At 38.2% G+C, this 15,727-nt stretch overlaps 1 pseudogene; it reads left to right on the top strand.

The window, feature by feature from the left end:
• Positions 1-1,489: 1,489 nt before the first annotated feature.
• On the top strand, positions 1,490-13,133 carry LOC126599033 (embryonic protein DC-8-like; annotated as a pseudogene).
• Positions 13,134-15,727: the final 2,594 nt, after the last annotated feature.

Here is a 15,727-nt window from a genome sequence, read left to right as displayed (position 1 = left end):
TAGTTATCTGGCTGATATATTGGATTTCATACTTACGTAGTATGTTTTGAGGAAACTATACTTGTTTTACGGCGAAGGGTTAGTATATTCAAAAAAGGTTTTCTTATAAGCATCGTTTTGCTGAGCCACTCAACTTTGTTTTTCGTCCCTCCAGGACCTAGATAGCTGTACTCTTTGTGGCACTCGAGGAATCATGGCAGTTTTGACATTTCCTTCTATTTAGACGTAGGAACTTATCACTATTATGTAATAAGTGTACTTTGATTGCTTTGACTACTCTTTCGTAGTCTCCCTATCTATTACGCTTTGAATAATTGTAGTGGGTTCAACCCACGAATTGTGCACTCTTTCACTGTTTAGTTTTAATTAGTTTTAACTTTATTCACTTTTTGCATCACTTACCCTTATTGTTACGTCACCTCATGGTGACGACTAGCTTGCTTCGACCTTCCCAGGTCGGGGTGTGTCAATACCTATATTTATACAACAATAAAACGTGCCTAATATATTAACAATACATGAAAAATAATTTACCTACAAGTTAGAGAAGTGTTATTTGATTCAAAATATATAATACGGATTTAGTATATTTTTTTTTAATAATTGGAACAAATTAATTTACTTCTTAATTAATGAAATATATATATACATATCACAAAAAGGTAAATTTTTGGTATGATATGGATACAATTAATGCAATACAACAGTTTATATATTTTATTTCACTTTTTCTACAACTTTTAATTTGGAATAAATTTAGGGATTTAGGAAAGTGGCATGTGTGTAAATAAATTGCATTAGGTCAATAGTGCATCGATGTGGTTACAAATATTAAATTTGGACTTTTATTGGATGTTTATATTTAGATGGGTTTTTATTTAGAAATCACGAATTGTAAGGGCCAAAATCTAAAGCACCCTAAAATATATGCCCCAATTCAACCAGACGTCAACTCAATCATTTATCAAGTTGGGTTGGGTTGATGCTTAACACAATTTTTAGCCCGAATTTGCTCATCCGTAAAATAGTTTACGCATCCCACTCCAATGTAGTAGCTACATAAGTTGTTGGGATCGGATCTCGAACCCAAAAGCATAAAACGAATCACGAACAGATCACTTTCGAGAAAAGATTTTGAAAATCGAAAACGAACCAAAATTTAGGTGTTCCAAAAAAGTTTCAGTATTTTGGTACAGTTCGGGATTGGGCATAACAATATGATGCACTTGATTCGATTCTTTAATTCATCCAAGCATATGACAGACAAAGACGGATAAGTATACCTTCTCATTCTCCAATTTGAGAACCTTGTGACCTCTGCCACACTTTTGACCTACGGATCTGAGCTCTGCTACCGTGTTCTATTAACGTTTATTACAATAGCTCCGAATCACAGTTCCCTGCATAGGACACAAAAATGCAGGCTTTAATTAACGTTTATTAAAGCCGACTAGTAGTGCACTTATTTTTTCAGATTCTTAAAACCAAAATGGAGTCCAATTGCATTTTTCTTAGCCAAAAAGTTATCGACTCGAAGCAACCGACCAAGAGCCAAAATCAACCCCAATTTGCCACCTGGTAGGAAACGTGGAATGCAACCAGAGCAAAACAGTAAGGAATCCACCGACATTGCCATTCATCACTCTGCATGCAAATCGACGTGTCAAACTCTCGTCCCACAATACCATGCACGTAGCAGCTACCACCGCACCCGACCTCCACGTTTCACACTTCCAGAACTTCACCGATTATATATACGACCACCTCTTGCCTTCCGGAGTTTCAAAATAAAATACAGAAAAGAGGAGAGAAATCAAAAACTCGGAAACCATTCCAAGTGTTTGCTTGAAAAAAAAATAAAAAATATCGTGTCTAATTTCGAAGTGCATTTTGTGGGGTTTCAACGGGGTCGTCGAAGCAAATGGAGGACGAGACAGCTGCTAACGCAGCAGCGAGGCTCGCTGCCCATGAACCGACAGATGTGAATGATGCGAAAATTAACTTAACACACAAATTAAACCTTTTTGTTGTCAAATTGTAGTATAAATGCAAGTAGGGATCGTTCTAAACCGGGGATTAGGAGGACTTGCTAAAACCTCTAAACTGACTTAAAAACATATAAACAAAGTTAAAAACACTAAACTAGACTCGAAGAACTTAAAACAAACTCAAAGGACTCAAAACAAGCTAAAAACGCTCAAATCTGCCTAAAAACACAAACTGGGTAGATTTGGACTCTAATACACTTTTGGGACATCTAAAAGCACAAATCAAAACAGATTTTGACTAATAAAACACTTTAAAGTAAAGGGGGGTTTTGGTTTTGACGAATTTGAAAACAAAACAAGTAAATTAAAGAACTAATGAAATCTGCACGAATTTGAGTAAATTGAATGGATGGAAGGCTAGCTAGGAGGTTCTTCTCCACACATGACATACTTGCACATAAACCAATTTTCAGTTGTTCTTTCGATCAATCATGAAACTCAACACCCCAGGTTAATTAAGTCCGCTTAAATTAACCTTCAAGTTCTCCTTAAGTTATTGAATTGGATGGGAAAGCGCATACAACAATTCAAGCATTCTTCAAAAGTTCTTTATGTGAACAGCACAATAAAGATACAATCAAAGATCATTAAGCATTATGAAAACTATAAGTATTGACGAGGCATTCGTTACTATGATGAGCATGAAACTCCTGCCAAGAATTTATTTAACGCGATCGTTTATAAGTTACCTCCATTACTTGTGAATATAAGTTTGTAACTATTAGGTGAAACTCCCTTATACTCTAGCATCATATTCATGCATGCAAACTAAATGTGCACTCTTAATAAACATACAGGAATAAGTTATCAATCAAGTAGTTAAACAAATTGAATTCACAACTTATGAAATCACAACTGAAGGTAATCAAATCATATTGCAAGCATGAACATGGTTTCGAATTCCCCCCTAGCTAAGGGGGGTTTAGTTCCTCATACTCACAAAGCAAAGATAAACAAATTTAGACATTGAAAACAAAAGAATGAAAACACCTAAAAACGCTCCAACAATCCAACTTGAATGGCAAGCACGTCCAAGGGTCCTCCTTCTTCTCTTTGTTGCGGCACAAGGTGTGGTTTGATGGATGAGTGGTAAATTATGGTGGTGGATGGATATAGGTGAGTTATGGTGAAGGGTGGATGGGTGGATTGTGTTCTCTTGGCCAAGGAATGAAAGTGTAAGTGTATGGAGTTGTGAGATGTGAATGTAGTGTCTTTTGATGGATCTTTTTCTCCCTCCTTTGTTATGGTGAAGGGTGGATGTATTTATAGGCTAGGGAGAGGACCACCATCTAATTAAGGTGGTGGTGGTGTATGTTGTGGTAATGAGTGGATGTAATGGGTGTAGGGGGTGAATGTTTGGTAATGAGTGGATGTAATGGGTGTAGTGGATGGATGTTTGGTAATAAGTAGATGTAATGGGTGTAGTGGGTGAATGTTTTGTAATTGTAGGTCAACACACTTGCACACAAACATGCTGATTTCTAGCCTTCAAATCTTCAAAAACGTCCATCCTCATGTCTCCATGCTTGTACTATCCAATTTTGGCCCAAAAATGCATCAAAATGCTCCAAATAGCACTTTGTTGCTAACTTTGTTATTTAAAGCTATAAAAACACGAAAATAGCTTAAAGTACTAAAATAACTAGAATTAAACTAAGTAAATGCCAAGAAACAAGCTAACTAAGTTCCATAAATATGCTCCTATCAGTGAACAGAGATGTTGTTAAGGAAGAGACAGTCAGGGTGGAGACTACTTATGTGACTGATGACCTGGGGAGGCCAATAGAGTTTGCGGAGTGCGAGGAGAAGCCCGGTGTGCTCGAGTCGATGATGAAGGCGGTGACAGGGACTTTGGAGCATGCCAAGGAAGCTGTGGTGGGGAAACCCCACGAAGAAAGTCAGGTTCAAGAGAAGGGCAGGGAGTATACCACCTAGAAGGGGAAATGGACTACTGATGCAGCCGGGGAGAATATAAACGAGTATACTGGAACAGCGGCAGATAAGGCAAAATAAACGGTGGAGAAGGCAAGGGAGAAGAAGGAAGCGGCTAAGGGGAAAGTGGTTGAGTATGCGGATTACACAGCTCAAAAGGCGAAAGAAACTAAGGACACTGCTGCTTAGAAGGCGAACGAGGCGGTTCAAAAAGCAAAGGAGACCAAAGACACGGCCACTCAGAAGGCAAATGAGGCGAAGGATACAACAATGTGGAAAGCGGGTGAGTACACAAACTATGCTGCTGAGAAGGCAAGAGAGACCAAGGACACCGCCGCTCAGAAGGCGAAGGAGGCGAATGATACAACAATGGGGAAAGCAGGCGAGTATACAAAGTTACAAACTATGCTGCTGAGAAGGCAAGAGAGACCAAGGACACCGTAGCTCAGAAGGCGAAAGAAGCAGCGAACAAATCGATGGAGACAGCCTCTGAGTACAAAGACGACTATGCCGCTCAGAAGGCAAAGGGTGCTAAAGACACAACAGTAGGGAAAGCGAGCGAGTACATTAACTATGCAGCCGAGAAAGCAGAGGAGGCAAAGGAAACAACTGTGAACAAAGCTGGCGAGGACACAAACTATGCCACCGAGAAGGCAAGGGAGGCCAAGGACACAACATTGAACAAGGTGAAAGAGGCGAAGGACACAACAATGAACAAAGCGGGCGAGTATACCAACTATGCCAACAAGAAGGCCAAGGAGACCAAGGATACAACGGTGAACAAAGCTGGTGAATATACCAACTATGCTGCTGAGAAGGCCAGGGAGGCTAAGGATACTACAATCAACAAAGCTAGTGAATATAGCAACTATGCGGTTGAGAAGGCGAAAGAGGCCAAGGACACTACAATCAACAAAGCTAGTGAATATAGCAACTATACAACTGAGAAAGCCAAAGAGGCTAAGGATGCAACGGTGGAGACTATTAATGTTTGGTTTCTGTGTTAGTTTCAATGGAAGTTTTAAAAACTCAGTGAAATACACCGAAGAAGACGGAGAGAAAATGTTTCTTAGGATTGTGTCGATTCCATTTTCTACTATTTCATAAAAACCTTTTACAGCTTATATGACAGTTAGAGGAGTGAGAACAATTTCACTCATTCTATTACAAAGCAATCACAACCGTTCATTCCTAAGCGATGCTTACACTTGTCATGAGCTATGACTCATTACAATCTAATCTAAATACCAATTGGAATATGATCTAAAGGTTCACATTAAATCCTACACATTGCTTATAATGTAACTATCATAGCAAATACATTTATACTCCAATACTCCCTTCTAAACGTTTTGCTATTTCACACCAATAGCAGTTCTCAAGTATTCGAATTAATCCTTAGGAAGAGCTTTGGTAAAGATGTCTGCTAATTGCTCCTCTGTGCTACAATAGTGTAGTTCAATTGTCCCATCTTGAATGGCATCTCTTATGAAATGATACCTCCGATTAATATGCCTGGTTTTATGATGAAACACTGGATTCTTAGACATGGCTATGGCAGAAGTATTGTCATATAGCAAAGGTGTAGCCTCCACCCGTTCTTCTCCAAAATCAGATAAAACAAACCTCAACCACATTGCTTGTGTTGTAGATTCTGCAGCACTTACATACTCGGCTTCTGCAGTAGATAAACCTACACTGCATTGTTTAACAGAAGCCCAAGAAAACACTCCTGAACCTAAACTAAATGCATAGCACGAGGTACTCTTCATGTCATCCAAGCTTCCTGCCTAATCACTATCACAGTAGCCTATCAACACAGCAGCTTTTCCTTTCACATATTCAATCCCAAAATCCAATGTGCCTTGTACATATCTCAAGACTCTTTTAGCTGTCCCCATGTGTTTTCTGGTAGGTTTATTCATGAACCTTGCCAGCAAACAGGATGCATACATTAGATTGGGTCTAGTAGCTGTCAGGTATAACAGACTACCAACCATTATCCTGTACAAACTTTCATTAGCATCCACACTCCCATTTTCCTTAGATAACTTGTCATCAATTGCAAGTGGGGTTTTCACAGCTTTACAATCCTTCAATCCAAATTTCTCAAGTAGTGACTTGGCATATTTCTTCTGATGAATAAATATACTCTTATTGGTTTGAATTATGCCCAGACCAAGAAAGTGATGTAACAGTCCCAGATCTGACATCTCATATTGCTTCATCATATCCTTCTTAAATTCTTAAATCATTTCATCAGAATTCCCTGTATAGATAATGTCATCTACATACAGAGATACAATAAGCACACCTGCATCACTGAACTTTGTATACAGAGTAGCTTCACTTTGGCTTTTCTTAAAACCGGATCGATTGAAATAATTGTCTATCTCATCGTACCAAGCTCTGGGAGCTTGTTTAAGACAGTATAAGGCTTTTTTCTTGTAAACCTTGTCTTCTTGTCCTTGAACTTCAAATCCTTGTGGTTGATCCACATGTACTTCCTCATGCAGTGTACCATTTAGGAATGCAGACTTAACATCTAATTAAAACAACTTCCATTCCTTTTAAGTTGCCAATGCAATTAGAGTTCTAATGGTATCAAGTCTTGCCATAGGTGCAAAGGTCTCGTTGAAGTCCACTTCAGGCTTTTGAGAATAGCCCTTAGCCACTAGCCGTGCCTTGTTCTTCTGCACTGAACCATCCAGATTAAGCTTTGTGTTGTAGACCCATTTTACACCAATTACAGGTTTATCAAATGGCCTTTTGACCAACTCCCATGTGTCATTCTTTTCGATCATCTCAATCTCTGTAGACATAGCTTTTCTCCAAGCCTCATCTCTTGATGCTTCTTAAAAACATTCAGGCTCTATCACACAGAAATTGCACCTTTCATAGATATCATTCAAGCTTCTGAACCTTAGAGGAGTATGATCATACACTTGTGAATCGGTGTGATCCATTTGCTCTTTTTGTCTTGAAGGAGAAGCAATAACTTGCTCATGTTGCTCTTGTAGTAATTATGTGCATTCAAATACTGCATCATTTTCAGCAGCTTCAACCTCATTCTCTTCGCTTTCATAAGCTTCACTTGGAATTGAGACTCACAAAGTTTTCTTATTACCAGATTTCCAATCATAATAAGAGTTCTCATCAAAGATTACATCTCTAGAAATAAGTATCTTGTTAGTTTTAGGGTTGAACAACCTGTAACCTTTTTCACAGGTTCCATAACCAAGGAATATGCATATTACACTTGTTGCATCTAGTTTCTGCCTCATCTGTGATGGAACCTGTGCATAACATAGGGATCAAAACACTCTTAAGTGTTTTACTCCAGGCTTTTTTCCACTGTAGGCTTCAAATGGAGTCTTCTTATGCAAGGCCTTGGTAGGACATCTATTGAGAATGTAGGCTGCAGTGTTAACTGCTTCTGCCCAAAACTCAAATAGAATGCCTTTCTCCAACATCATGCATTTAGCCATTTCTACAATGGTCATATTTCTTCTCTCAGCAACACCATTCTGTTGAGGAGAATAGGCCACTGTGAGTTGTCTTTCTAGACCAAGATCTTCACAGTACTGAGAAAATTCCAGAGAAGTGTACTCCCCTCCCCTGTCACTTCTTAATTTCTTCACTTTGAATCCACTTTGTAATTCAACAGTTGCCTTGAACCTTTTAAATATACCAAATGCTTCAGACTTGTTCTTCAGAAAAAAGACCCATCCCATTCTGGTACAATCATATGTGAAAGTGATGAAATACTTGTTTCCAACTTTGGTAGGTGTTTACATTGGTCCACATATATCAGTATATATTAACTCCAATGGTAGTGCAGCTCTCTAGTTTGTTTCTTTAAGAAAAGCATCTCTAGAATGCTTTCCAATGACACATCCCTCACATACTGTGGAGTTCATTCTGAGCTTAGGTAAACCAGTCACCATGTCATGCTCTTAGAGTTGCATTAGAGCATTCATATTTAGATGCCCGAGTCTTCTATGCCTTATCTCAGCTGCTTGTCTAACACTTGCCCTCATAGCAATTTGGATTCCTGGTTGCAACTTCAAAGGAAAACTTCGATTTCCTTTCATAGGAATTTTGACAACCAGATTAGAGCATGTAAAATCTTCATAAATTCTGACTTCAATCCCCCCAAACACAAGGTAATATCCATGCTCCATCATCTGTCCCACGCTCAATAAATTCTCCTTTAAACCAGGTACTAACATGATCTCCTTGATGTACCTTTTGCCTTGCTTAGTTGCAACCATTAATTCTCCTTTTCCAACTTCATTAACCAACTCCCCTGTGCCCATCTCAACTTTGGCAGTAACACTTCTATTAATGTTCTCCAGTAAATCTTCTCTTCCTGTCATGTGATTATTGTAGCCACTATTAACATACCAAACGTCTTCTCCCTTCTTCACTGCAGCAGACATACACACATAGGACATAGTTGGGTTGCTCTCCACTTGATTAGCATAATTTTCCTGTTGGGTAACCTTTTTAGATCTACAATCCTTGGCAAAATGCCTTGGCTTATCACAGTTGCGGCATCTTGGTTTCCCTTTGAACCAACACTCTCCAAAATGAAGTTTATCACAGTACTTGCAAGCATTCTTGACACTATCAGAAGACCCAGTAAATTTTCCTTGATGGTGCATAGATTTGGTATCCCATTTCTTACCCTTTGTTTGCCAGTTCTTTGTGGGTTTAAAGTTTTGATTGCCATTGTAATTGTTCTTCATGGGAGCTATACTTAAACTAGCAAAGGTCTTTTCAGTATTATTTTCAGAGTGTCTCTCAATCCTTTGTTCATAACCTTTTAGAGTAGCAACTACATCCTGCACATCAACTGTCTCCAAATCCCGAGTATTCTCAATCACAACTACAATACTATCATAGGATCTAGGAAGACTAATTATTAATTTCTGCACTATTCTTTGATTTCCAATACTCTCACCATAACTTTTCATTTGTGTAATGAGATCCAACAAACGCACAAGATACACAGAAAATGATTCATGTTCACCTATTCAAGTATATTCAAAATTACGCCTTAAGCTTTGAAGTTTCACAAATCTCACCTGTTTATCTCCAATAAACTCCTGCTTCAGTATATCCCAGGCCTCTTTTGCTGTCTCCAGAATGGCAATCCTTGGGAAAATTTCATCTAACATATCTCCTTGAATAATTCCAAAAGCCTTAGCATCGTTGATCATGTTCTTCTTCAGATGCTTTAGCTCAACTGCAGTGAGTTCTTCTTCTACTTTCTTCGCCGAAGGATTATGCCCCGTTTCAACCATATCCCACAGATCGTGAGATCTGAAGATGGTCTTCATCTTTATCTGCCAGAAATCAAAATTTTCTCCATTGAAAATCGGTGCTCGAAGATCAGCACCACTCAGTCCAGCCATATTAGACTTGTTATCGAGTTACCCAGAGATTTTCAGATCGTTCTTAAATCGCAGCAAACTCAATTCTCTGTCGAGTTCCTCAGCTGCGAACCTTGTCACAGATTCACGCCCAGATTGAGATCCAACTTGGCTCTAAGGCCATATTAGTGTTTGGTTTCTATGTTAGTTTCAATGGAAGTTTTAAAAACTGATAAGCTCATATTTATATATATTTTACATCAAATTCACTTGTCTTTTCTTAGTTAGTTCCTTATATTTTTGAGCTATTTACTTGGTTTTTGTGTTTTGTGGGATTTGTCAAGCAAATAAAAGAAAAATAGCACAAGTAGGATTTTTAGTAACAAATTGTCAAAACTACCTGTGCAGATCAGCTGATTTTGGAAGCAAGTTGCGAATAACTCAGAATGAATTAGAGAATGACCCTTATATGCTTGGAAAGCTACGGATGTCTATTGTTTGGAGCATTTCGTGGATTGTTAATATCATTTTTCTAGAAGAAGTTATGGCCGTTTTAACATTGAAAGGTTTCCAAGACGCTGAGCAGTTTGTAACTGCAATGAAAGCAATAAACCCAATAAATCTAGCAGCCAAACTGATGCAGCCAAGAACAAGTCAGCTGACACATTCAAATATCAGAGAAAATGGAATTAAAAATGAGGATTAAGAGGGAGTAATTGGCATAAAGGCTACCAAAAGTGTTACAATTGTTATACCACATTTCCTCTCACTTATTGTCATCACTAAATGGCTATTAGTGGGTGAGTTAAGGAGAAGAAAATGATGCAGCAAGAATGGGTTTAAAAGCAGCATTGGGAAAGGAAGGAAGGGAAGAGGAGGCCTTGGTCGATTTCTTTCGGTTCTATTTTCTCAAACTCATGTCTATCTTTTGTTTTAACTTGAGAACTATGTGTAACTATTTTTTTAGAAGTTAGGGGCTGTTTTGAAGCCCCGAATATGATTGCAATTTTGTTATGACATTTCGTTGAATTACTTTTATGAATGGATGAAACTTGGTTCACTACTTGTCTCATTGATGAATTCTTTATTTGTTTTCTATGGATGCATACGTAGTAAGCATATCTAGGATTCTAATGCTATGAATATGTGTGTGCCTGCCCTTGTCGAATGAGGACCTACATATGTTCTAAAGTAGTACTTGTTAATTGCGATTAACATGTGAACCAATTTCTAGGATAAGTAAGACAACGCCAGTACTTACGATGCCTTGTGATGACTCAAACTCTTTTCGTTCTTAATGATTTCTACTTGTTAAATCTATGAACACGCCATTCTAGATTGCATGCTAGGGACTAAGTTAAGTTGAAAACGCCATTCTCTTAACATACTACGTAAGAAAGAGTAATAGGTTGAGTTCTAACATTGAGCCAAATTGAGCATCTTCATTCGGAAATAAAAGAAATTTGAATGAAACATAACATGTTTGCATGATTATTTGGTGGTGGATAGCAATACCCCTAACTCGTTTTTCTTAATTTGTGAACTACTTAAAATTTGTTTCTATCCTGTTTTTGTTCGATTTAATTTAAATAGAAAATCAACTCCAAAAATCCCAAAAATTTGTGTGAGCGTAGCTTTGTGTGTCTAGTATCTGCATATAAAAGTTCGTAGACTTTCGATAAGTATAAGTCGGTCTAATAATTATTGTTTGGTGGCTGGTCAGTAGGGACAGCAACCCAGTTTTTGTGACATTTTAGGTAGTTAGATAAAACAATCTTCTGCGGGAAAGACCCTTATTTTCATATGCTACAATTGACAAATCTTAGTGTTAATAAGGAAAATCAATAGGACATTTGTGTGCTACTTTGTGGTGTGCTTTTAATCCTATAAAAAATTCAGTAAAATACACCGAAGAAGAAGGAGAGAAAATGTTTCTTAGGATTGTGTCGATTCCATTTTCTACTATTTCATAAAAACCTTTTACAGCTTATATGACAGTTAGAGGACTGAGAACAATTTCACTCACTCTATTACAAAGCAATCACAACCATTCATTCCTAAGCCATCATGTAAGATGCTTACACTTGTCATGAGCCATGACTCATTACATTCTAATCTAAATACCAATTGGAATATGATCCAAAGGTTCACATTAAATCCTACACATTGCTTAAGGTAACTATCACAGCAAATACATTTATACTCCAATAGAGACGGCTAAGGAAACCAAGGACTATACTATACCACTGAGAAGGCGAAAAAAGGGAAGGATACTACCATGAGTAAGTTGGGTCAGCTCAAGGATATCGCTGCTGGCGCCGTTCAGAAGGCGGTGGAGTACTTGTCTGGCAAGAAAGAGGAGACCAAGCAGAAAGTTGTCGAGACTGCCGGGAAAACAAAATACATGACTTATGAGACTGCAGAGAAAACCAAGGTATAATTACTACTCAAAATTACTAATTAATAATTAGTAATCTTGATTAACACAGGTACGCTTATATAAAGAAAGGACATTGGATTTATCGTTTTAGTAATGATCTAATTTGTGTTTTCTAGGAAAAACTGAGTGAGACCGAGGAGAAAGCGAGGAGAAAGATGGAGGAGTTGAGCAAGGATGAAGATGCTAATAGGGCACGTGAGGCAAGTGAGCAAGTGACTACGGGGAGGAGGACAATTCCCATTGTGGAGAGGGTGAAGGTTGACGTTGTGGGGACGGATCAGGATCCTCTCCTGGTCAGATGAAGAGGATCCTCCTGATCAGGCCGATGAGCTTTTTAATTTTTATCTAACGATTATAATTATTATAACTTTTAGAAGATCTCTGTTTGTAGTCGTTACATAAAAATTGAACGGCCCGATAAGCCTGGTCTTAGGAGAGGATCCTGATCCTATGGGGACAAGGCCTAGTGACGTGAGTTGTTTGGACGAGGAAGGGAAAGCCCGAGTGGAAGTCCGCATCGATGATGAGGGGAAGGCAAAGTGCGCGTGGAGCACCCTGGTAAAATGTGATCGGATCCAGTGTGCATAGTGGGGACCAGACTCCTTTGTAATGATTCGTACTTTAGTTTTTTGTGTCGTATTTATTAAGGGTAAAAATGTAATACAGTTAGTAATATAGTTAGGTAGTTAGTATTTGGTTAAAGTAGTTAAGATTTCTATATAAACAGTATGTGTAATCTTCATTTGATTCAGTTAATACAAATCCTGTTTCTCTCTCTAAACTCTCTCTCTCTAATATCTCTGTGTTCATCCTTCTCTTCATTCGTTGTTCTTGATTTTCCTTTTAATTCCCAACATTGCAATGTAGTTAACATGGTATCAGAGCCACCAGGCTCACGCCATTGATTCTGGTGGTTCCATTTCTCATTGTTTTTCATCTGTTTCTAGCATAGTTTCTTTCCAAATTTCCATTTGTTTTTCGGTGTTTCCGCGAGATTGGGTTGCTTTTCTGCCATTGTTGGGATCGCCTCTTCAATGTTTTTGTGGGATTCGACATACTCTTCCTCTAAGACAGCTGAATCTTGATCTTGGTCTTCCGCCATTGGTGCGGCTGTCACTTCGAGATCCTGTTTTTTTGCTTCTTTCTGATTTTCCCGCCAAATGTTTATTGCAGACTCTGAGTGAAGGAAAGACTCCCATTTATTCAACTCCAACAACTACTTTCCTTCAAATCGTCATTCGAAGCGTGATGGGTATGATGGGTGCAAACCATTGGTGGGTTGGATTGGATATGAACCCGGTCGACTTCGAGAAGAACAACGAGCTCCTACGATGAGTTCTGGTTTGCTTCCTCAATGTTCTTTAGGTCAAGATTGAAGTTCTTATCAGCATGATATTTAGGGTATTTGGATTCAATATTGATCATTGCTACTTTCGTTGTGCTATCTTGAATGGTTGCTGATCTCTGATGTGTTTTTCTGGCCTTTTTTGCTCAAGAACTGAAGATTCAGGTTTCATCTTTCTTTTTGCACTCCAACTGTTTGTTTTATTGTCTCAGTGAGGAATTCTATGTTAATTCTTGTATTAAGGCCGATAACCAGTTACCGATTTAGAAGAATATGAAGGTCGATTGCCATTTCTTCTAAGTGCAAGATTGATTCTTTAATTGAATATTGTTAGGTATTTTACACTCAAGAAGGCTAATTGCCGAGAGTGTACTATCATTACCTGATTGATCAGCAAATGAAGGCCAATTGCCATTGCTGAAAGATTGGTTCTTTAATTGTTTGTTGGGATAGAGAGGCTGATAGCCATTTCCCTTTTATGTTTCCTCCACAAGGCCGATAGCCGGAGTGAAAAGTTCTGTTTCAAGTATTGTGTGTTACTTCTTAAAGGTCGATAGCCGAAGTAACGTTCTTGAAAAATAAACTTGTAAGCTGCAGGAAGTGAACCCTCTCGGGAATTTTGATCCGCATTAGAAACAGTGGCCAGCCATTCATCTGCTTTCTGAATTGCAAGGGAGCAGAGTTTCAGCATGTTACCAGCAATTGATAGTCTGCTGACTATTCCTCGTGCTACCTTTGCAGAAACGCCATTCACTGGGCCAACTTCTGTCTCTAGTTTAGACTTTGCTTCTTTCACGATTTCATGTAGTTCATTAAATTTTGAAGTCCCATGCAAGAGTCTGTAATAGTGATTGGAGTTGTTCTTCCAATCTCAAAATGAGTTACCCCCAGTTGAGATTGAGGGGGAGTATTAAGGGTAAAAATGTAATACAGTTAGTAATATAGTTAGGTAGTTAGTATTTGGTTAAAGTAGTTAGGATTTCTATATAAACAGTATGTGTAATCTTCATTTGATTCAGTTAATACAAATCCTATTTCTCTCTCTAAACTCTCTCTCTCTAATATCTCTGTGTTCATCCTTCTCTTCATTCGTTGTTCTTGATTTTCCTTTTAATTCCCAACATTGCAATGTAGTTAACAGTATTTTGGGTATGCTGTTGTTTGGCTACATAAATTGGCTTGGTAAAAAACAAAAAAGAAAGAGAAAAAAAAAGACATATCTTGGTCGTGGTTGAACGTTTTATGGGCTGATCATAACTGGAGCCAAATTTTTCACCTGTCAACGAGCCCATCAGCCTGAAGCTCCCTCCTCTGACAGTATTCAACGAATCCATCAAGCATCTTGTAAATTCGTAATGCAAGAGAGAGGAATTAATTGCCCATGACGATAGAAGTGAAGTTAATTATGTGATTTTGAGAGTGATTGGTTAGACATTGACCATGTTTAAAATGTTTACGTAGTCCACATTTTATATAGCCATGTGATTACTTGGGTGAATTAACAACGATTTGCACAAGTATCTTATGTAGTGGGCATTATCCAAATGAAGTTGAAGTTAATCTGTCGCATGAGTGTGTCATGTTATCTTGATGACCTACAACATTATTCACCTAAAATTGCTCATATCATGCAAATTATTATTTGAAGATAATGTTGCTAATCGTTCTGAATAGTTTTATGAATTCTGAGAAGAGTTGCATTATTCACTCAAAAGTTGCTGAGCTCATTTGGATGTGCTTTTAAATGATTGAAAACTAATTAAAATGATTGAAAACACAAAACATTTTTTAAAACAATATTTAGTAAAAATGTTAGTAAATCTTGGAAAAGCACTTAAAGTGCTTTTGGAACCTAAAAATATTTTCTCTAAAAGTGCTTTCAGTCATCCAAACAAGCCATAATTCAACACAGAAGAGACATGCCACATAGTTTCATTGGCTAAAACAGATTTACTCTTCATGTGCAACCAAATTAGAATGGTTTATTACCCTAGTTTAGACTTGTTAGTACCATATTATATTGGGCCTCGTTACTTGGGCTTCCAGACATTGAGCCCATGATCTATGTAAAAGGGGAGGAGCTCTTAATCTGTAAAAGGGACTCCTCACCCTCATAATCCACAGGCATCACATCCCCAAACAGAGGCTCTCATATTCAGAGCAAAGCTCTCTCAAGCTCTCTCTTTCTTTGGGGGACTCCTTTTCACACTTGTAATCCATTCATACAGTTACAGAGAATACAATCAACATTAGTGTGGACGTAGCCCAAACATTGGGGTGAACCACGATACATCTTGTGTTCTTTACTTTCTTGCAGATTCACGGTCGGATTTACGTTGTTCCAAGACCCTTCAGTTTTGTGCATCAACATTTGGCGCCGTCTGTGGGAATCGACACGAAAAGCTATGTCAGTTCTCTTTCATTTTTTCATCTTACCACCGTGAATCTGCAAAAAAACCCAAGAAACCAAATCTCTCTCTCTCTCACCTCCAACACATAAACCATAGCAATCCACTGACCTAATTTCTCCCTATCCCAACTCAAAATCCTTTTTTTTTAAACCCAGAAACCAATTTGTCCATTT

Source organism: Malus sylvestris, chromosome 14 (genome assembly GCF_916048215.2).
Source record: "Malus sylvestris chromosome 14, drMalSylv7.2, whole genome shotgun sequence".
Lineage (NCBI taxonomy): Eukaryota > Viridiplantae > Streptophyta > Magnoliopsida > Rosales > Rosaceae > Malus > Malus sylvestris.
This window is presented reverse-complemented; position numbering and strand designations above follow the sequence as displayed.